At 44.0% G+C, this 22,043-nt stretch overlaps 1 protein-coding gene across 1 annotated transcript in view; it reads right to left on the bottom strand.

Moving 5' to 3' along the window:
• Positions 1 to 22,043, bottom strand: part of CACNG3 (calcium voltage-gated channel auxiliary subunit gamma 3) — a 159,316-nt gene that overhangs the window by 61,403 nt on the left and 75,870 nt on the right. The window lies entirely within an intron of this gene.

Here is a 22,043-nt window from a genome sequence, read left to right as displayed (position 1 = left end):
CTTATAAAGACATGGATGAGTGAGTTTGGGGTGGAGAAACGTGACTGGCCTGCACCTCGACCCCATAGAACACCTTTGGGATGAATTAGAGCTGAGACTGCGAGTCAGACCTTCTCGTCCGACATCAGTGCCTGACTTCCCATACATTTCCATAGACACACTCCTAAACCTAAAATTTAGGCCAAAAAGTATTCTGCTACATGTCTTTGGTAAAACAAAAATAGCAATAAGTGTATATTAATTGGTTTCTTTGAAAGTTATCCACAGATGATGGTATATATACTTGAATTTGTATTTATTTTTTATACTAGTAATGGCAGTGGTCAACAGCTTATAGTGGGACTGTGATAGTGTGGCAGGCGATCTGACCCTGACACTGGGTGGTAACTGACTAACTGACACTAACATCACTTATGACACTAATACAGTGATCAGTGATAATACTATACACTGTTACTGTACTAATGACACTGGCTGGGAAGTGGTGAACATCTTGGGGTAATCAAAGGCTTAAAGCTGAGCTCCACCCAAAAGAGAAAGTTCCACTTTAAGGACTGCTCCCCCGCTCCCCATTAAGGATTGGCACCTTTGGGGGGCGGGGGGCGGAGCCGATACCCGAATATGACAGGTACCCACTCCCCTTTCCAGTCCGATCACCTAGGCGATCGGAAACGGAAAGTGTCCTCCCTCCCTCCCTGTAGTTTTTTGGGACACGTGACAGGTCCCAGAAGACTACAGGACCATTTGTAGTTCCTGACTTTTATTTTTTGACAGGGTGAGTGGGACTCCGCTTTAAGTGTATGCTTAACAAGTGTTAATGTGTGTAATATGTGCTGCGATGTACTTAAAAATTTGCAGGGAGAAGAAACAAAGTGATTGTTCCCTCTGTACAGAGCCCTGTGTTGACAAATAACACAGGGCTCTGGACTGTGATCAGACACAGCTGATCAGCAAGTCCCGGTCATGAATTATTGGCTGGGACCACTTTCCATCCTGAAGGATCCTATTGTTGCTAAAGAAGCTGAAGGTAAAGGTGATGGACTGGCCAAGCCTGTCTCCAGACCTAAACCCTATTGAGCATCTGTGGGGCATCCTCAAGGTGAAGGTGGAGTAGCACAAGGTCTCTAACATCCAATAGCTCCGTGATGTCATCATGGAGGAGTGGAAAAGGACTCCAGTGGCAACCTGTGAAGCTCTGGTGACCTCCATGCCCAAGAGGGTTAAGGCAGTGCTGGAAAATAATGGTGGCCACACAAAATATTGACACTTTGGGCCCAATTTGGACCTTGTCACTTAGGGGTTTACTCACTTTTGTTGCCAGCGGTTTAGACATGAATGGCTGTGTTGAGTTATTTTTAGGGGACAGCAAATTTACATGTTATACAAGCTGTACACTGACTACTTTACATTGTAGCAAAGTGTCATTTCTTCAGTGTTGTCACATGAGAAGATAGAATCATATATTTACAAAAATGTGGGGGGTGTACTCACTTCTGTGAGATACTGTATATATATATATATATATATATATATATATATACACACGCCTTATAGCAGCACCAATAGAGCTCTCCCAATCACAACTTCTTTTTTTCCATCCCTTCCAATGGAGATATATCCTCCGGAAAAATTAAATATGGTGTAATGCCATCAATAACTCAAAACGTGTCCTCGTGCTCCACTCTGAAATCAATGGTGACCACCAGTGACACGTGATAATTCACTCCACACCTCACAGACCATGCACCTTACCGGACCAGGTCATCTGTGTCACAACCCCATTCTATGTGGTTGCTATAAAACATACATTCACATTTGTTTCTGCAGCAGACTGGGAATACTGTGGATCGGGATGTGCGGTTTCTACTCTATGCTTTTTGGCTGACGTAAGGTGCATGGTCTGTGAGGTGTGGAGTGATTTATCACGTGTCACTGGTGGTCACCATTGATTTAAGAGTGGAGCACAAGAGGACACGTTTTGAGTTATTACACTGTATTTAATTTTTCTCTTATGGAAGGGAGGATGGAAAAGAAGTTGTGATTGGGAGAGCTCTATTGGTGGTACCTGTTATAAGGCGTCTATATATATACAGGTGTACCTCGGTTTATGAATTTAATTCGTTCTGGGGGACTTTTCGTATTGCGAAAAATTCAGAAACCGAAACGCGGTTTCCCATAGGAATGCATTGAAAACCAATTAATCCGTTCTGGAGGTTAGAAAAAAGTAAAACAAGAGTCTTTTATCTGTTCAAAACTCTTTATAAAGTGCACTTTAAAGGCATAAATACCGTACAGGGACATAATTAAAAATGAATTTGTAAATGCATTGAAAAACAATGAATCCGTTCCAGAGGTCAGAAAAAAGTCAAAAAAAGTTTTATCTGTTCAAAACTCTTTATAAAGTGCACTTTAAAGGCATAAAGGGACATGAATAAAAAAAAATAGTAAATGCATTGAAAACCAATTAATCCGTTCCGGAGGTCAGAAAAAAGTAAAAATAAGTCTTATCTGTCCAAACCTCTTTATAAAGTGCACTTTAAAGGCGTAAATACTGTACAGGGGCATGATTAAAAAAACATTTGTAAATGCATTGAAAACCAATTAATCCGTTCTGTAGGTCAGAAAAAAGTAAGTATTATCTGTTCAAAACTCTTTATAAAGTGCACTTTAAAGGCATAAAGGAACGTGATCAAAAAAAAAATCGTAAATGCATTGAAAACCAATTAATCTGTTCCGGAAGTCAGAAAAAAGTAAAAAAAAAAGTCTTATCTGTCCAAACCTCTTTATAAAGTACACTTTAACCGCCTCCCGCCCGCCATATAGTCCAATGACGGGTGCAAGGTGGTTCTCTCGTTCTGGGAGGACGTCATATGACGTCCTCCCATTCTCACCGCGCATGCGTGGCTCTGGGAGCGCGCAGCACGGCAATCGGCGGTGTGCTGTGTCCCCTGGACACAGTGGATCACCGATCCACGGAAAGAGCCAAAGATGTTGGCTCGGTCATGTGATCAGCTGTGTCCAATCCAGGGGCGGACTGACAACTCATGGGGCCCCCGGGCAATAGGGGATCATGGGGCCCTTGTGTCCTTGCCCAAACTCAAAAAAGCCTATGAAAAAGGTACCAGGGGCATCTCATGGGGCCCCCTACTGACCCCGGGCCCTCGGACAGTGCCCGAGTTTCCAAATGGTCAGTCCGCCCCTGGTCCAATCACAGCTGATCACATGTACATAGGGAAATGCGGGTTATCGGCATTTCTCTCCTTACGAGCTGTCACTCTGACAGAGGAGAGGAAGGGGCAGGAAGGGGGTATAAGTGCCCGGTAGGCTTGCGGTTAAAAGCATAGTACTGTACAGGGATATGATTTAAAAAAAATCATATATGCATTGAAAACCAATTAATCCGTTCGTATTGCGAAAAAAATTCGTAAACCGAGCCATTATTTTCAATGGATTTTCATTCGTAAACCGAAAATTCCGTTAACTGAGGCGTTCGTAAACCGAGGTACGCCTGTATATACAGAGGGTAAGGGTAGGAATTACAGGCGTACAGAAGTGATCACATGGTGGAGTGATTAAACACGGATTTGTTACACATTTTGTGAGTGCGATTCTTTCTATATAGCTGTGTTTATACTGAGGATAATGCACTATGTGTGTTTCTATAATTTTTTTTGAGGACATCATGTAGAAGATGGAATAAGAATCATGTATGGTTGAACACTGAATAAGAAGGAGGAGAATTTTTCGCATGATAGCAGAGACATGTACGGACTCTGAGAGAGACTTTTACTTTGTTTTGGACTTTCTGGGGGGAAAGTGATATCTTTACGTCTAGGGATATACACATACTGTGTTAGCTAAAAGGTTACCGGTTCCTAAGATATTTGATCGCCCTTCCTGCCCACATCCAATTCACCCAGCTGCCTGGGCCCCTTTGCTGGCCTAGGCCCCGTACAGGAAGAATGGTGCTACCCCCTTATCCACAGCCCTGACTTCAGCAGTGAGATGTAGAAGTTTTGGGTGTTTCTATCCAACTTTTTGTATTCTAGCGCCTCCTATTACATTCTTTATAAAACAAAGTACCTCCGTTTAGATTGTAAGCTCCTCAAGCAGGGCCCTCCTATTCCTCCTGTATTGAACTGTATTGTAATTGTATTGTCTCCCTTTATATTGAAGAGCTGCGAAAACTGTTGGTGCTATATAAATCCTGTATAATAATATTATTAATAATACTATACAGGGGAGATACAATAGATATAGAGATTAAATAAAAATACAAGGAGAGCTGGGACCCCTCATAATGGGTACAGCAAATGTATAGCACAGAGATCTCACCAACAATGTCCTGGAGAGATAAAAGAGACTGTCATCTACCAAACACAGAAATGTTCTCTTCCTTTTTTTTTCCTAGCTCCCCTATGTTGTGTTCATACCAGGGGCGGACTGACAACTCATGGGGCCCCCGGGCAATAGGGGATCATTGGGCCCCTGTGTCCTTGCCCAAACTCAAATAAGCCTATGAAAAAGGTACCAGGGGCATCTCATGGGGCCCCCTACTGACCCCGGGCCCTCGGCAGTGCCCTAGTTTCCAACTGGTCAGCCCGCCCCTGGTTCATACCAGGGGTGGACTGACCATTCGAGCACTTGGGCACTGCCGGAGGGCCCGGGGTCAGTAGGGGGCCCCATGAAATGCCCCTGGTACCTTTTATAGGCATTTTTTGAGTGTGTGCAAGGACACAGGGGCCCCATGATCCCCTATTGCCCGGGGGCCCCATGAGTTGTCAGTCCGCCCCTGGTTCATACATTTATTTTCTGTATAGCTCTTTTTCCTTCGCTCTGTTCTATAAACTGTACAGGATCTGAGATCCGGGTTACTGCTCCTCCGGCATACATAGTCATTTAAAAAAAAAACAATGATAATACAGTTGATTATACCACATACCTGATTTATATCTGTTACTTCATCAATGGAGATTTTGTATCTGTAACTTTCTTATTGCTCCTGAAACTTGTCCTGATTATTATAAAGCAGGGGCAGACTGACCATTCGGAAACTCGGGCACTGCTCGAAGGCCCGGGGTTAGTAAGGGGCCCCATGAGGTGCCCCTGGTACCTTTCATAGGATTTTTTGGGTGTGGTTTGAGTGTGGGCGAGGACACAGGGGTCCCATGATCCCCTATTGCCCGGGGTCCCCATGAGTTGTCAGTCCGCCCCTGTTACAGAGATCACACTATCAATGCTTAGATTGGAGAGACAGAACAAAACTGTTATGGGGGGCCCCATGAGTTGTCAGTCTGCCCCTGGTATAAAGTCAGTTTATAAAAGAATTAAGACATGCCCTAATATTAGCAGGCATGCTGTTAGAAACATTGGGGCCCCATACAGCCAACCTGACAGGTCTCCCCTCAAAAAAACAGTTTCGTATGCTTCAGTTATGAATGAACACAGAATGGCAGCACAGTGGCTAAATGGTTAGCATTTCCACCTGGCAGTAATAGGGTCATTGGTTTGAATTCCAGCCACGGCACCACCTGCCTAGAGTTTGCACATTCTGCCTGTGTGGGTTTCCTCCGGGTACTCCGGTTTCCTCCAACACTCCAAAGAAATCCTGGTAGGGTAATTGGATCCTGTCAAAATTGGCCCTAGTATGTGTATGTATGAATGTGAGTTAGGGACCTTAGATTGTACTCCCCTTGAGGGTTAGGGACCTCAGATTGTACTCCCCTTGAGGGTTAGGGACTGATGTGAATGTACAATATATATATGTGTAAAGCACTGTGTAAATTGATGGCGCTATCAGGGATTCACTGACAACTCATGGGGCCCCTGGGCAATAGGGGATCATGGGGCCCCTGTGTCTTTGCCCAAACTCAAAAAAGCCTATTAAAAAGGTACCAGGGGCATCTCATGGGGCCCCCTACTGACCCCGGGCCCTCGGGCAGTGCCTGAGTTTCCAAATGGTCAGTCCGCCCCTGGGCACTATATAGGTACCTGAAATAAATAATTAATCGGCACCGATCACTCATTGTGTTCATTCAGGAAAGAAAGCGGCTGATAAATGTGACAGTTTTACTGGACCCCCCGAAAAAAAAAAACACAGTTTACTATGCTTCACTTATGAATGAACACAGTGAGTGATTGGTACCGCTTGCTCATTGTGCTCATTTAGGAAAGAGAGGGGCTGGTAAATGTGACATATTTACCAGACCCCCCACTCTCCATCCTGAAGGATCCTACTGTGTGCTTGCAGCTACCAATAGGAAGGAGAGGAGATAAGCCTACAGCACTGTGGGGGCACACAGGGGTGCAAAGGGAGGGGGATGGCTTCATCTAAATATAAACATACAGTGCAGCGCTTCCTTAAAGAAAATGAAAACCAAAACAGAAATTCAAAATATGTAGTGAAAATATGTCAATACAAGCGAACATGCGTACATTTTAAGAAGTCTCTGAATAGTGATTTCTTCAACTTGAATAAATCTCAAAAAAACTTTATGTCTTCATACACCTTAATCCTCCACCGTAAACTACCAGATGTACCAGATGTTTATGGTGGATTCTGAGAAAAAAGCTATATTTTTGACGTTTTGCTATTAAACATGTTCAGTAAAAAAATTTAAAAATCAAATTTCGTCCTGAATTTAGGCCAAAATGTATTCTGCTTCATGTCTTTGCTGAAAAAAAAAATCCCAATACGTGTAAATTCATTGGTTTATGTCAAAGTTATAGTATTTACAAATGGTGGTACATATAATGGGATTTTTAATTTTTTTAAATTTTTACTAGTAATGGCAGCGATCAGCGGGAATGCGGGACATTCTGACACTGGGGGGAATTGATTTCTGTCACTGACATCCCCCCACAACAGCTCTCTTTCCCATCGGAGATCCTCGGTAATCACCGGGCGCCGGCGAGTAATCACCAGACAGGACCTAGTGATTGACAGCCGTGGCCGCAAATGGCGCACCCCTTAGCCAGAAATACAAAAGGACATATATATATATGCGATTTTGCGCACCCGTGCCGCCCTGTAGCAGTATTTCTGCTATAGGGCGGATGGGAAGCGGTTAAGGAAGCGCTGCACTGTATGTTATATTTTGAATTCATGCACATGTTATGAGCATGTGGTTAGTGTGAGCCACTTTCTATAGTTTTAGCATATTGATATAACGCATTTATTGCTCATGAGAAACTGCTGATTAGATTTTAAGGCTTCTTCTCCTCTCCCTCCCATTGGTTTTCAACGGCTGTAGAGAAAGCCATACAGGGGATTGGTTCAAGTAATTGCCCCCCCCCCGCCATGCTGATCACCCTCCCTGCCCACATCTGATTCACCAAGCTGCTTGCCCCCCCCTGCTGGCCTGGGCCCCATACAGGAGGACTGCTGGTACCCCCTGGATAGCAGAGCCAGACTTTATTTTTTTTTACTATTTAAATATTTATTGATTTTCAACCGTACAAATTATACAAACTTATTCTTTTAAAAAACATTAACACTTTTAAAATACAAATATCGTTCCAATTATTTTCCCAACCCCCTCCCCCCCCCCCCATACCTCCTATCTACCACCTCCCACACATCCTCCCCCCTCTCCTTCCCACCCACCCCCCCCCCACTCTGCATTTTCCTAATTTTCCTGGGACCTCACATCCTCCAAAGAGAAGAGAGAGGCATACTCCTTTTATTTTACATTATACCCCCATACATTCCTCATTTAACTTTAACTTTTTAAATTCTTCCCATCTGTTCCATCTTACATAATATCTCTCCATCTTATCTTCATTCATATGGTAAAGCTTCTCCATCTTACATATTTGGTCCACCCGATCAACCCAATCCTCTACTTTCGGCACCTCCCATCTCCGCCAAAACCTGGGTATCAAACCCTTTGCTGCATTCAAATAATACCATATACCAGATTTTTTATATGGCCCGAGTGGGGTAAAGAGGTGGCGAGGCTTCCAGCTTTTGGCCGTGGTCTGACGGCTGCGATCCCTGGACGGAGTGCCGGGTTGCCGGGAGGCAGAGGGACGTGGCTACAACCATGTAATCAGCCGCGGAGGAGCGCTGGGAGAAGGAGAAGCCGGCTGGCATCCTAAGGGGAGAGAGAGCCGCTGGTTTGTGCTCGGCTCGCTCCCGGTGGACGCGGAGGTGCGGGACACGGAGAGAGACCCAAAGGAATCTCCCCATAGAGCGGACATAATAAGGAGAAGCTCGGACCCAGAAGGAAAAGCCTGAAGCCTGCCTCTGAGAAGAGATAAGAAGAGGGGAAGGTGAGTGAGAGCGGCTGGGCTGGACTGTGGTCTATGGTACATAGTAAAGCATGTAAAGTAGATGGGGGAGATTCTTAGGAGGTCTGAAGGTGCAGAAGATAAAGAGTGGAGCATCTGGCCCTAGAAGACATAAAAATTGGGAAACAGGACATTTAAAAGGAGCAGTGGGTCAATAAAAAATTATTAAAGTATTCCAGTGTTTAAATAAGAGAAGCAAGTCTCACCAGCGACATGAAAAATAAGTGTTAAAGGAAGTGGGCCTAAGGGGTCCCAAACACTTACGATTAAAAAATATACTTCACGGGGGAATGTGACCCCAGAAAGATCGCAGGGAGCAAGTGAAAGGAGTGAAATGGAAATCAGTATGGTAAACAGTCCTAGACTATCCCTGGGAATGGTTAATAGCAGCCAACAAACGATAGAGAGAATGGAGCAGAGAGAACATAAGAAGAACTACAAATGCCAAATAAAAAAGAAATGGCAGATGTTCAAAAATTTGGAAAAATCAATAAAGCAAGAGATCGGGATAATACAGAAAGATCTGGGGCATTTGTTATCTAGAGTGGAAGAAACGGAGGAAAAAGTTAAAAATCACACCCAAATTATTTTGAAATTAGAAAAATGGACAATAGAAATGAGGAAAGAACAAAGAAAGCTGCTATATAAGATAGAGGATCAAGAAAATAGGGATAAGAGATGTAATCTAAGGATACGAGGAGTACCAGAGATTTCACAAGGGGAAGACCTAAGGGGACCAACATGTAAAATATTAAATACTATAATGGATAGATCTGCCTCAGAGATTTTTAAATTGGATGGTGTTTGCAGAATAGGAAAATTCCAACAAGAAAGGGGTAAAGAAAAAATGAGAGATATAATTGTGCAATTCCATAATTATGGGGACAAAGAAGAGATACGGAAGAAAATCAAAGGAAGAACGAGCACTAAGTATGGAGAAATAAACATTCAGATTTTTGCAGATTTAGCGGTTGGGAAAATACTGAGAAGGAGATCTTTGATGCCATTATTAGAAAAGATGAAAAAACAAAATGTGCAATATAGATGGGGCTTCTCGGTGTGTTTAATCGGATGGAAAAATGGAGTTACAGCAATTTTGAGATTTCCTGAAGATATGAGAGATTTTTATAACAAACTTGAACTTCAGAGAATGGAGATACCTGGATGGGAAGAAGAAGAAGGAGAGATATGGGCTATGGGAAAAGAGGACTGGCAGCAAATTAGAAGGAAATATAGAGAGTAGAGAAGAGTGGGGGGAGTGGGAGAAGAGATATGGAGGAGGTATAGGTTGCATGCCGACGATCCCCGCAAGATGGATCAGAGCTGCGGATTGGGGAGCATAACGGATCGGACTCCGATCCATTATGCTCAATCCGCAGATCCGAACCATCCTGCGGGGATCGTCGGCATGCAACCTATACAGGGTGACACCGGACCCGCTCCACGAAAAGGTAAGTTGTAAAGAAAGCCGACGATCCCTGCACACTTGGTGACACCCCCTCCGGCGATCCCTGCAGAATGGATCGGATCTGCGGATTGGGGAGCATAATGGATCGGAGTCCGATCCATCATGCCCAATCTGCAGATCTGATCTATTCTGCAGGGATCGTCGGAGGGGGTGTCACCAAGTGTTAATGCACTGGGTCAGGGGCGGACTGACCATTTGGAAACTCGGGCACTACCCGAGGGCCCGGGGTCAGTAGGGGGCCCCATGAGATTCCCCTGGTACCTTTTTCATAGGCTTTTTTGAGTTTGGGCAAGGACACAGGGGCCCCATGATCCCCTATTGCCCGGGGGCCCCATGAGTTGTCAGTCCGCCCCTGCACTGGGTGACACCAACCCTAAGGACGCCCCTGCTCCTGCCCAGACAGGGTTGTGCTGTGTGGCAGAACTGTGTAAATCTTAGGAGTGGATGGAGAGAAATACAAATTCTTTGGCAGGTAAAACATGTATTTTATGTGTGTGTTTAGCAGTTTGCCTGAACTTCAGCTTTAAAAAAGGTCCATCCCGAGAGAAATACAGGGGCTTCTATTACAACTTTGCCTTCTGAAAATGCTGCTTTCCTGGCTGCTTTCATTACGCACTGAATAAGTACACAGATCCAGAAAAGTCAGAGAATTCATCAGCCTTTGCCTTTGCGTTGAATCCAGAAGTGCAAAGTGACAGTCAGGTAACCAGCATCTTCAGAGGGAGAGGTCAGCAATGACAGCCTTCATACTTACTGCTCTCGTGAAAGGTTTCCACAACTCTATAGAACATAACATAACTGGGTGCAGTGTCACTCAGCGGGCATTAGTGAAAATCCCAGATATCATATTTAATCTAAAATCTCATGATTAGCTGCTGGAACGGTACTGAGGCTCCAGATTTATGAACTGTGAAAGGTCAGAGATTTACCATTTCTGAAACCGTGAAATGTTGCTTAGACCAAAATAAAGAAGAATGGCTGGATGTTCAGTCAGATTTGGTCGGTTTGGTACGATCCCCACTACAACAGAGCAGGATGAGATGGTCTATGACCCAACAACTTTTGTGCTGCTTTTGCAGATCTGGTCAGAAGGTGATTTTTGTGTCTTTATATCTTCATAGAGATAGAGCTGTTTCAATCATTTTTTTAATTTGGTTGACCAGTGAAGAACGTGATACATAGCTATAGGAGAATATGTATTACAGTACATGCAATACTAAAGAAATAAACAGCAGTTACAGTTGCTGATAACATTAGCTGGAAGACCCCAAGACATTAGCCATGAGGTAAGCATAGACAACATGGCGGGTTAACCCAAGTGTATAATTCTAAGCTCCATTAGATGAGCCAGGGTTAGCCACTGTGTGCCTACATAGATACAACTATCCGACTCAATGATATCCATAAGATCGGGGGATCACCCCATCCTCACGGCATAATGGTATCACTTGTGTTGAACCAATGTGTGAACGGCAGAAGAGACCAAAGTCTCAACAATGGAAACCAGCATACTTCATGTTTCAATAATTTTTATTGAAGTTTTTTTAGTAACATAACAAGGTAAGGATGTATGGTTCATCAGTAGATATAATAATACAATATAATATCGAGTATTTATCCCACCATTTGGCTGGGGTTGATAATGGTGTGCAAAGCATTAACATTAGAGGTATTCTTGGATATGTGGTGAACCGTGGTGAGGTGTATGGGGTGCTGGGGTATTAAACAGGTAGGGAGGGTAGAAAGGGAAAGGGTAAGTGTAACGGGGTGGAAAAAGGAATACCAGTCAAGGTTTGGTTGACAATTTAGATTGAATTTAGATTATCAGTCTTGTACAGAGCAATTTGGATTTTGTAGCCAGCGAGACCATTGGGGTTTGAATTTGTGTTGGGTGGAGTTGGTAAGGGCGGATCTTTTTTCCATTTCACATTGGAAGTTAAGATCCGTAATCAGTGATGTGAGGAAAGGAGCATTGGTAGTGTTCCATAATCTGGTGATATTGATTTTGGCCGCAGAGAGTGTATGGAGGGTAATAGTACGAGAGTTATGGGGAAATTTTTCAATCCCAATGTGTAGGAGTGCAAGTGAGGAATTTGGGGTTAGACACTGTTCCAAAAGGATCTAATTGATTTACAGGACCATAGTATATGTAATGTTGTGCCTGTTTCACCGCAATGTCGCCAGCAAGAAGAGGGGTGTTTTGGGTAGTAAATAGATAGTCTAAAAGGAGTTAGATACCATTGGTGAAGGATTTTTAAGTAGGATTGGAAACCAGCATACTTTAAACATAGAAAAAAATTAGTAGGGAATGGAGATGAAGAAAAGTTGAGAAAAAGAAAGAGGAAGATAACAAAAGTATAAAGATACATCCATCCTGTATGGATTAGCCAACGATAACAGGTCTTGGAGCCACCTCTAGGCGTTCTGAACCTGTAGATAAGAGAGCCAAGGGTTCCACACCTTTTCAAAGATAGTTTGTTTATCCCGGAGAACACCCACAATTTTTTCATTGAGCTTGAAACACGTTGTAGAGATAGAGCTGTATGATATTTCTGACTCTTCTGTTTAGACTACAAAAGCTTTCCTAAGCCTATCACAAATCTGGGCAATTCCAACTGAGCCTATGATGAAAAAATACTTAAGCAGATTCCAAGATAGAGCTGAAGTATATGAAAATCTGCACTTTCCCTGAAAAAGCCAAACTTGACTCAATCACCTCCCTCCACCTCACAGTTGGTCCTTTAAAGCAGAACTCCACTTTATTAGTTTTTGGTTTTTCTTTTCAATTCTCCCTTCCTCTGGGTCTTCAAAAAATATAAAATGATTGTAGTATTCACTCTCTACAGGCTTCATCACTGCCGTCCATGTTCTCCCCTGCCAGCTCGTTGTCACCCAACCTGCATCATTTAATCTCTTCCTGTGAGTCTAGGTTGTCATGGACACGCCTCCTGGGGATGCATCATCACAACAGCCTGGGCTCATGGTATCGCCGCGCTGTCATAACGTGAACACCCTTCAGTATTGCAACAAGGACTGAGGCAGGCCATACATTAACCTTCTTTCCTTCAACTATGGGTTAAAGGAAAGAAAATTCCTTGATTTCCCCATCAACTCAGTCAGTGTTGTTGGGGGAATCCCTCCCACAGAGCTATTGTATTCTGACAGAGGCAGGTTTCCCCAACATCAGAATACAAGGATCACTGCTGCCGGCTGTAGCCACTGGCAGTGATCGTACTGAAGTTGATCACTAGATTGACTTCAGCACAACTAGCCTGCCAATATATGGATGGAACTTCATCTGGTCCCTGCTGAGCAAGGGTGGGTCGAACATTTCTGGGTCGGTTTGAGGCACAGTCTCAGAACATGACAAAAGTTTGGGTGGTGAATCTGAACCCAGTTGAAGTCAATGGGAGCTGAAACAATAATAATCATTTTTTAGGCTACTAGGCAAGGGATTGTAAAATTGTAAAATTTGCTGATACTCTGATGTGCATTGTAATGCGTTGTAATGCAGTGCTCTGCATAAAAATGCAGACAGACCAATGCACCTGTATAGTGTGAACATGGTACATAGAAAACAATTGTCCTTGCATTGATTAATGCTGATCAATGAAGCTCAACCCACCTGGCTTGAACAAGCCTTAAAATGATATTTTATGGATAGTACAGGACAGCTAGAACCTGTAGCAATGCTAGTTCCAGTGTCCTGGCACCCGAAAGATGTAGGTTGGATGTAAAATCTAATAACGGAGCAGTTAAGATATATGTGGCAGGGTTGGATAATATCAAGTGTTAGGGCAGGTTTAGTGTTAAAGGTTAATTTCACAGCTAGATTAGGAGAGAGGAAGAGCGTCAGGAGTGACATAAATAAGTGTTAAATTATAACTGAACTCTGTTCCAGTCCAAGTGCATCAAAACATACACTATATTGCCAAAAGTATTGGGCCAGCCCTCCAAATCATTGGATTCAGGTGTTCCAATCACCTCCATGGCCACAGGTGTATAAAATCATCACCTAGGCATGCAGACTGCTTCTACAAACATTGGTGAAAGAATGGGTCGCTCTCAGGAGCTCAGTGGATTCAAGTATGGTACCATGATAGGTTGCCACCTGTGCAATAAGTCCATCCGTGACATTTCCTGTCTACTAAATATTCCACGCTCAACTGTTAGTGGGATTATAACAAAGTGGAAGCAACTGGGAACAACAGCAACTCAGCCGTAAAATGACAGAGCGGGGTCAGCGCATGCTGAAGTGCACAGTGCACAGAAGTCGCCAACTGTCTGCAGAGTCAATAGCTAAAGACCTCCAAACTTGGCCTTCAGATTAGCACAACAACGATGTGTAGAGAGCTTCATAGAATGGGTTTCCATGGCCAAGCAGCTGCATCCAAGCCTTACATCACCAGGTGCAATGCAAAGCATCGGATGCCGTGGTGTAAAGCACGCCGCCAAGGGACTCTAGAGCAGTGGAGACATGTTCTCTGGAGTGATCAATCACGCTTTTCTATCTGGCAATTGAATGGACCTGTCTGGGTTTGGGGGTTGCCAGGAGAACGGTACTTGCCTGACTGCATTGTGCCAAGTGTAAAGTTTGGTGGAGGGGGGATTATAGTGTGGGGTTGTTTTTCAGGTGTTGGGCTTGGCCCCCTAGTTCCAGTGAAGGTGTCAGCATACCAAGACATTTTGGGCAATTTCATGCTCCCAACTTTGTGGGAACAGTTTGGGGATGGCCCCTTCCTGTTCCAACATGACTGCGCACCAGTGCACAAAGCAAGGTCCATAAAGACATGGATGAGCCAGTTTGGGGTGGAGGAACTTGACTGGCCTGCACAGAGTCCTGACCTCAACCTGACAGAACACCTTTGGGATGAATTAGAGCAGAGACTGTGAGCCAGGCCTTCTCATTCGACATCAGTGCCTGACCTCACAAATGCGCTTCTGGAAGAATGGTCAAACCTTCCCATAGACACCCTCCTAAACCTTGTGGACAGCCTTCCCAGAAGAGTTGAAGCTGTTATAGCTGCAAAGGGCGGGGCCAACTCAATATTGAACCCTACGGACTAAGACTGGGATGCCATTAAAGTTCATGTGCGTGTAAAGGCAGGCCGATCAATACTTTTGGCAATATAGTGTATATACTCCTTATTGATTGGAGAGCTATACAGTTGCAAGAAAAAGTATGTGAACCCCTTGGGATTACGTGGAGTTTTGCATGAATTGGGCATAAAATGTGCTCTGAACGTCCTCTAAGTCACAACAATAGAAGAACACAGTCTGCTGAACATAATACTACACAAACATTAGATGTTGCCATGGTTTAATTGCACATAACATGTAAACATTCACAGTGCAGGGAGGAAAAAGAATGTGAGGCCCTAGCTTAATGACTTCTCCCAGAGCTAATTGGAGCCAGAAGGGAGCCAACCTTGACTCCAATCAGTGTGATGATATTGGATGTGTTGCTGACAGCTGCCCTGCCCTTAAAAAACACACACCTGTTTTGGGTTTACTGGTTTCAAGAAGCACTGTCTGATGTGAACCATGCCTCACGCAGAAAAGAGCTCTCAGAAGACCTACGATCAAGAATTGTTGACTTGCATGAAGCTGGAAAGGGTTACAAAAGTATCTCCAAAAGCCTTGATGTTCACGTGTCCACGGTAAGACAGACTGTCTACAAATGGAGAAAGTTTAGCACTGTTGCTACTCTCCCTAGTCGTGGTCGTCCTGTAAAAATGACTGCAAGAGCACAGCGCAGAATGCTGCATGAGGTAAAGAAGAATCCCAGAGTGTCCGCTAAAGACCTACAGAAATCTCTGGCACATGCTAACATTTTTGTTGACACATCTACAATAAGGAAAACATTAAACAAGAATGGAGTACATAGGGGGACACCACGGAGGAAGCCATTGCTGTCCAAAAATAATATTGCAGCACGTTTGAAGTTTGCAAAAGAGCACCTGGATGTTCCACAGCACTACTGGCAAAATATACTGTGGACAGATGAAACCAAGATTGAGTTGTTTGGGAAGAACACACAACACTATGTGTGGAGAAAAAAAAGGCACAGCACACCAACATCAAAACCTCATCCCCACTGTAAAACATGGCGGAGGGAGCATCATGGTTTGGGGCTGCTTTGCTGCCTTAGGGCCTGGACGGATTGTTGTCATTGATGGGAAAATGAATTCCAGAGTTTATCAAGACATTTTGCAGGAAAACGTACGACCATCTGTCCGCCAACTGAAGCTCCGCAGAGGATGGGTGATGCAACAGGACAATGACCCAAAGCATACAAGTAATTCAACAAAACAATGGCTGCAACAGCACAGAATACGCCTTCTGGAGTGGCCCAGTCAAGAGTCCTGACCTCAACCCGATTGAAATGCTGTGGCAGGACCTTAAGAGAACGATTCACACCAGACATCCCAAGAATATTGCTACACTGAAACAGTTTTGTGAAGAGGAGTGGTCCAAAATTACTCCAGATCGTTGTGCAGGTCTGATCTGCAACTACAGGAAACGTTTGGTTGAGGTTATTGCTGCCAAAGGAGGGTCAACCAGTTATTAAGTCCAAAGGTTCACATACTTTTTCCTCCCTGCACTGTGAATGTTTACATGTTATGTGCAATTAAACCATGGCAACATCTAATGTTTGTGTAGTATTATGTTCAGCAGACTGTGTTCTTTTATTGTTGTGACTTAGATGACGTTCAGAGCACATTTTATGCCCAATTCATGCAAAACTCCACGTAATCACAAGGGGTTCACATACTTTTTCTTGCAACTGTAGCTTTGACTCAGCACAGGGTGTCTCTGACCTCTGCAGGGAGATCATTGCTTCTACACAGAGAGTAAGGGTCCTTCTCTGCAGCATGCTGGCAGGGGATGGGCTTTTCTACTCAGGCTGCAGGAAAAACTGTGGGATTCTGAACACCTTTTGTGCTGATGTACCTGGAATGGCATCGATCCAATGATGCATCTGTCCCCTGCTGGCTTTAAGGGTGAGAAGTGAGCGATCAAACACTGCTGTTCGCTTAGTTCTCCCTGCCCCTCTGAGCAGAGAGAGGTGACTGTCAGTCACTGCTGTCTGCTCCCCCCCCCCAGCACTCACTGCCGTGCTGGGCTGTGGGGGGGGGGGCGGGAGAGGCTGGCCCAGGCTCTCAGCACCTCCTGCTTAGGTGCACCCCATAGCAAGCTGCTTGCTCTGGGGGCACTCTGCAGGAAGGATGGGCCAATGGCTCCCGCTGCTATCTGAGCAAATGAGAAGGAGAGTACCTGGAGAGCCGGGGCTCTCATGCACATCGTTGTATCACAATGGGGCTCAGGTAAGTATTGGAGGGGGGCTGTTGCACACAGAAGGTCTTTTACCTTCATCCATAGAAAAAAACTTTGAGCCTTCATAACCACTTTAAGAGCCTGAGTATAAAATGTATTCAATTTCCTACCAAGCCATATATTTTCTAAAAAATATCACTGTAAATGTAGCAAAGCAAGGCTGTGAGATCAAAAACGTTAGATCAAAGAAACCAACGAACAAGAAATGATGTGACCAGAAAGGTCTATTAAGCTCCCAGTCATAGGTTACTAAATATTTTCTGGTTGCTATGGGTTGTTGCACATTGGTTTACTGGAGAAGCCTGTCACTGTCTTGGCTTGCCCGGCAGGACATGGACGAGGTTGATAAACAACTGCCAGACAGATAAAAGATTTTCCCTGCGACAGAAAACAGCAGCAGAGCTGTTCGGTATTTGATCATGACTCGAGTCATGTCTGCTGCTCTTCTGTACCATGAATCCATAAACAATCTGATCTTTTTTTATGCAAATACCGAATTTAATCATCACGCGGTGAGTCTTGGAAGCCTCAGTGCAGAGCTGCAAAAAAGGCAGAACCAGACTGAGGTTAATATGGCAGAAAGGAAGCATCGCTGTGGAACAAGATAGACGGGGATGGAGGTCCAAAGAATGAAGAAATCGTGTTGCCAGTATTTATGAAGGGCAAGAAGCAGCCATGTCCTCCCTCCTTCGATCTGGCTGCCTGCCAGGGCCACATGCAACATTTTGCAGATCACATGCCACCCTTGTGTAAACGCTGAATGGCAACATGTCTGTCACCCAATAATAACATGCTTGTGTGAGCAGGGAACGTGGTTGGGGGGATTTTGGTACTTTTATTGAAGAAAAGGGGAACATTTCTGACAATGTTCATCTTAAAAAAGTGTCCCCTGAACTCAAAAAATACTCCAATCATCTGGCTTTGGCATTAACTTTCACTCCTTTCTCAACCATGGTTCTGTGGAAGCCTGGAGTTCCTTCAGAAGTTACTAGGGGTTCCTCGAGAAAAGAGATTAGTCTCTGTGCTTACACTGACCATCAATGTAGGGGATTGCTTCTACACCGACCATCAATGTAGGGGATCGCTTCTACACCATCAATGTAAGGGGTCACTTCTACACCGACCATCAATGTAGGGGATCACTTCTACACCGACCATCAATGTAGGGGATCGCTTCTACACCGACCATCAATGTAAGGGGTCACTTCTACACCGATCATCAATGTAGTGGGTCGCTTCTACACTGACCATCAATGTAAGGGGTCACTTCTACACCGATCATCAATGTAGGGGATTGCTTCTACAGTGACCATCAATGTAAGGAGGTCACTTCTACACTGACCATCAATGTAGGGGGGTTGCTTCTTCAGTGACCATCAATGTAAGGAGGTCACTTCTACACCGATCATCAATGTAGGGGGGTTGCTTCTACACTGACCATCAATGTAAGGAGGTCACTTCTACACTGACCATCAATGTAGGGGGGTCGCTTCTACACTGACCATCAATGTAAGGAGGTCACTTCTACACTGACCATCAATGTAGGGGGGTTGCTTCTACACTGACCATCAATGTAGGGGGTCATTTTTACACTGACCATCAATGTAAGGAGGTCACTTCTACAGTGACCGTCAATGTAAGCAGGTCACTTCTACACCGATCATCAATGTAGGGGGGTCGCTTCTACACTGACCATCAATGTAAGGAGGTCACTTCTACACTGACCATCAATGTAGGGGGGTCGCTTCTACACTGACCATCAATGTAGGGGGTCACTTTTACACCGATTATCAATGTAGGGGGTCGCTTCTACACTGACCATCAATGTAGGGGGTCACTTCTACACTGACCATCAGTATAAGAGGTACATCTACAATTGCCACCAACAGTAAAGGCTTACTTCTTTGCTGACCACCAATGTAAGGGCCATTGGCCATCAATATCAGGGCTTCCTATACTAACCACCAATGTTAGAGGTTACTTCTACAATGACTACAAATGTAAGGGATCATTTCTATATTGACCACCAATGTAAGATCTTGCTTCTAAACTGACCATGAATGTAAGGGGCCACTTCTATATTGGCCATCATCACAAGGGCTTCCTTCTACACTAACCACCAATTTTAGAGGTTACTTTTACGATGACTACAAATGTAAGGGGACATTTCTACACTGACCTCCAGTGCAAAGTCTCATTTCTACACTGACCACCAATGTAAGGGATCACTTCTACACTGACCATCAATGTAAGGTATCACTTCTACACTGACCATCAATGTAAGAGGTCACTTTTACACTGACTACCAATATAATGGGGTCATTTTAGATTGACGATCAACGTAGTGCTTACTTCTATACTGACCATCAATGTACGGGATAATTTCTACACTGACCACCAATATAAGGGGTCTTCTCTATAATGACCACCAGTGTAAGGGGTCACTCTTACACTGACCTACATGATGTCAATTCTAAACTGACCAGCAATGTAAGGGATCACTTCTACACTGACCACCAATATAAGGGGGTCACTTTACATTTACCATCAACATAGGGATTACTATACGTCTACTCTGATTATCAATGTAAGGGTTTACTTCTACACTGACCACCAATATAAGGGGGTTATTTCTACACTGACCACCAATATAATGAGGGAACTTCTACATTGACCATCAATATGAGGCAGGGTTCACAAAATGGCGGACTGTGATTTGGATCTGGACCGAGCGACAGTCCTGTCTGGACTATAGGCGTGCCACTTGTCAGCCTGAGTGTTCTCTCTATCTGGTCTCCCGCTCGGCCACAGCTATCATCCTCGCAGGGGGCGCTGCACATCAGGACAGAGGGAGGGATTCTTTTCATATTAATAAGCCAGTAATCACCAGCTTGTTAATGTCATAGGTTGGGCAGCTGTAGCCCTCTGTCCCAATATGAAGCACCTCCCGCCCCAGTCTGCTGTGAGAATGATAGCAGCGACCAGACGGGAGACCAGAGAGGGAGAATACCTGGCTGCTATGTGCCTCTGCCCTGGTAGGACTGTGCAGGGGAGGCCGAATGATGAACGGGGCACTATGATGTAAAGGAGAGGGGGCTATGACTGCAAGGGGCACTGTGTAAATAGGGAACTATATTGTGGAAAGGGGTCACTGTGATGTGGAAAGGGGCATTGTGATGTGAAGGGAAACTGAGCACACTGTATGACTACTTTAAAAAGGGGACTGTCATGTAAAGGGGGACTATGTAAAGAGGGCAATGTGATGTGTAAAGGGGGCACTATGATGTGTAAAGGGGGCATTGTGATGTGAGGGGAAACTGAGGACACTGTTGGACTGCTTTAAAGGGGGGACTGTGATGTGAAAGGGGGCTGAGGACAATGATGTAAAGGGGGACTGTGATGTAAAAGGGGGCCACGATGTGTTAAAGTGCAAACATGAGATTCGGACCTCTGCCAGAAGAACATTTTACCAACTGGACCCGAGTGAATTTTAATTTCAAGACCCCTGATATAAGGCTCATTTTTACACTGACCACCAACATAAAGGAGTCACTTCTGCACTAACCACCAATGGAAGTTGTCACTTCTACACTGACCATGAATATAGGGTTCATGTCCACACTGACCACCAACATACGGGGTAACTTCTACGCTGACCACCAATATAGGAGGTCACTTCTACACTGACCATGAATACAGGGCTCACGTCCACACTGACCACCAACATAAAGGGGTCACTTCTGCATTACCCACCAATGGAAATGGTCACTTCTACACTGACCATGAATATAGTACTCACGTCCACACTGACCACCAACATAAGGGGTAACTTCTACACTGACCACCAATATAGGGGGTCACTTCTACACTGACCATGAATATAGGGCTCACGTCCACACTGACCACCAGCATAAGGGGTACCTTCTACGCTGACCACCATGGCAGAGAAATGAGAGTGGAGACAGAAATCACACTGGGTGCTTTGGGTTGAGGCAAGAACACACTATAGAAGGAAATGCTTTGTTCATTTTTCATTTCAGGGGTTTATAACCACTTTAAGAATACATAGTTGAATAGAATTCTTTATTTTTAAACCAGAGTTTGGTGTCACTCTAAGGTAAAGTCGGTAACTGAAATATGTACAACTCAAACACCTTCCTCTGATCGATCCCTGGCGTCTCCATTTGTTCAATCTAACGCACATCAGCAGATAAATTATGTGTCATCCTGAAATGAGCATTCTGCATCCGTCATTCAACTTACTATCTGCACAGAGGTTTAATGGGATTTTTCCATTTGGATGTTTTTAGTATAAGGTTTTGGGTCTATTTTATGGAACAGTTGTTTTTAACCCCTTCATGTCTGAGGGTAAAACAAACCTTACCACACAGACCCAATTTTGCAATGTTGACGTTTTTGTAAAACTGTACATATGAGCAATACCTATTAGTATATCCAGGTAAATTTTTTTTTTCAGGACAAATTGGGCTTTCTTTTGGTGATAAATGATTTTTACTTCTGAAGGAATACTTGCCTAAAATGGTTTAAAAATATAATTTTTTTTAAAATGTAGCTGTATATTTTTTGCTATTACCATAACTTACAACCAAAGAAAAACCCAGAAAAAATTCTCCAGCTCCTGACTCGCAGCAATAGCACATATATGTATGTTATTTGTTGTTTGTAGCCGTAGTAGAGCCCGGAAATTATATTACGCATTTTGCTTTTTTTATCCTACCTAAAACACACTGACACTAACTGACACTGATACTAGTTATAAAACGTCTTTATAGGTAAAAATGCTACCAAAAATATGCTGACCTTGACATTTGACCTTTGACCTTAACCTAGAGCAAACCTTTATTATTTTTTTATACACTTTTGATTGTTTACATCTTTTTCTCCTGCATGCCTTAAAAGGACACAGATGAAATTCTGGACATCC

The sequence above is a fragment of the Staurois parvus genome, unplaced genomic scaffold, assembly GCF_062004578.1.
Source record: "Staurois parvus isolate SC_StPar_1 unplaced genomic scaffold, SC_StPar_1.0 ptg000412l, whole genome shotgun sequence".
Classification (NCBI taxonomy): domain Eukaryota; kingdom Metazoa; phylum Chordata; class Amphibia; order Anura; family Ranidae; genus Staurois; species Staurois parvus.
The sequence above is the reverse complement of the archived record's forward strand: the minus strand, read 5'-3'. Positions and strand labels throughout refer to the sequence as shown.